The 2,154-nt window shown below is 36.0% G+C and overlaps 1 pseudogene; it reads left to right on the plus strand.

Moving 5' to 3' along the window:
* Positions 1-962: 962 nt before the first annotated feature.
* LOC143603779 (zinc-finger homeodomain protein 9 pseudogene) lies at positions 963-1,697 on the plus strand (annotated as a pseudogene).
* The last annotated feature ends 457 nt before the right edge of the window (positions 1,698-2,154 follow it).

A 2,154-nucleotide genomic window follows, 5' to 3' on the forward strand; every position in this document is an offset into this window, starting at 1 on the left:
ATATGTTTGTATCAGATGTCATCCATAAAGTATATATTTATAAAATGTTTCGGTGTAACATATTAGCTCATATAAATTTATAACACATATTGCAATCTATTAATTCGACGTAGTATATAAGATACAAAGTTATAACTATATATACAGTTATAAAATATAAAATACATAATTAAATTTCACGTATTCACTGTATTCATGTGCCGTAAAAAATGTCCATGAGTGTTCTAAATGGGCCCGTAATAAAGTTATCACATGAAATGATTTACATAGAACCAAATAATTAAAAAGGGTTTCAATTTTGTATATAACAAAAACATTTTTAATATACCTGAATATAGAGTGTATCAACTAATTCCACTTATATAAATATAATAGCTAGAAATAATGCTCCAAACGGCTTAATTAGTACTGCAAATCAAGTGTTTGAACATCCGGTTAATAAAAATAAGTCGTTTGGAACATTGTTTCGAGTTAAGTTTTATATCAATTGAGTCGTATCATCATCCTGATAAAAAAAATCCTAAAATTAGTTTGAATTTTGGAAAAAGCTAACGTCGTTAAATTTCTTTTTTAACACGGAAACCACTGAGAGCTATTTTTTTTAAATTTAGGATAACTAGTGATGATAAACTCATTAAATTTATTATCTGCCAGTAATATTGTGTAAAATTAATACAATTATATTAATAGGAAAAAATATATTGATATATACAAATTGAGATATAGATATATTCTCAAAGATAAAAATATGATATGTGAGAGAAAAAGTGTAAAATTCCAAAGACTCCAAAACCCCTTTAACTATCCAAAGTGCTTTTCATTTTGTGCATATAAATAAAGTCACAAGAGTCAAGAACATACATTATCATTTCAAATCATAAATCACCACACACACATCACATACCTCCAAATAAAAAAGTCTTAAACCTTCAAAACCTTTGTGTTCTGGTCATAATAATATTATGGAACTAAAACACCCACCCACCACCACCGTCGTTGCCAACGCCAATATCCCAAACACCGACGGCGAAACCAAAACCGAAACCGAAACCCCTCTTCATTCCCACCTAATCAAACCCTTTTCCTCCAACAAAAACCACCACAACCACAACTACCACCAAAACCACCACCACCAACAAGTGGTTGCATACAAAGAATGCTTAAAGAACCATGCAGCCACCATTGGCAGCCACGCCTTAGACGGCTGCGGTGAGTACATGCCATCACTAGCCACTAATCCACACGAACCCACATCTTTAAAATGTGCTGCTTGTGGCTGCCACCGTAACTTCCACCGGCGAGAACACATTAACGAAGTGTACAACACCTATGCACCACATGTGTTGTTATCTTTCAATGCAGCTGATCATCAAAAGACTGAAAACCCTAACCCTAATGGGAGAAAGAGGTTTAGGACAAAGTTTAGTCAAGACCAGAAGGAGAAAATGCATGATTTTGCTGAGAAAGTTGGGTGGAAGATGCAAAGATGTGATGATAAAGTGGTGATGGATTTTTGCAATGAAGTTGGGATTAAAAGAGGGATTTTTAAAGTGTGGATGCATAATAATAAGAACACTTTTGGGAAGATCAAAGATAATAAAGAAACTAATGCTTCTCCGGCCACCGGAACAGTGAAAAGTGTTGATATTTATGACAATGGTAGAGTAGTTAATTGTAGTGATGATCAAGAATGTTAAGATTAAACACACACACGAAACTGAACACACACACGAAAGCAGTAAACGAACACGAGGATTTAACGTAGTTCGGTCTAAACTGACCTACGTCCACGGGTGGCAACTAGGTATATCTTTATTGGGTGACCAAATATTACAAGTACATAATGTTGTTTATATAGAGACTGAACTAGGGTTAGTAAATTATTATGCAAGAAATCTAAACCGGGCCGGGCTTGGGCCCGACCGCCCACACCCGTCTCCTCTTTTGACTTCATATAATAAACCGGGCCAACAAGGCCTACGAACCCAACAATCTCCCACTCGGAGGCCTTGAGTACTCTCGTCCGCACTCCTGATTGTACTTCTGTAATCTGAACATTAAACTTCTTCTAGTTGCCACCGCCTTCTCATCAATTAACCAGAAGGCCCGTTGAAGCTCCCCGGAGCTCCAACACGTCAGTCACGGCTGAAACTG

Source organism: Bidens hawaiensis, unplaced genomic scaffold (genome assembly GCF_021521415.1).
Source record: "Bidens hawaiensis isolate Kalapana, Puna unplaced genomic scaffold, B.hawaiensis_p1.1 tig00062687_1, whole genome shotgun sequence".
In the NCBI taxonomy this organism is placed as follows: domain Eukaryota; kingdom Viridiplantae; phylum Streptophyta; class Magnoliopsida; order Asterales; family Asteraceae; genus Bidens; species Bidens hawaiensis.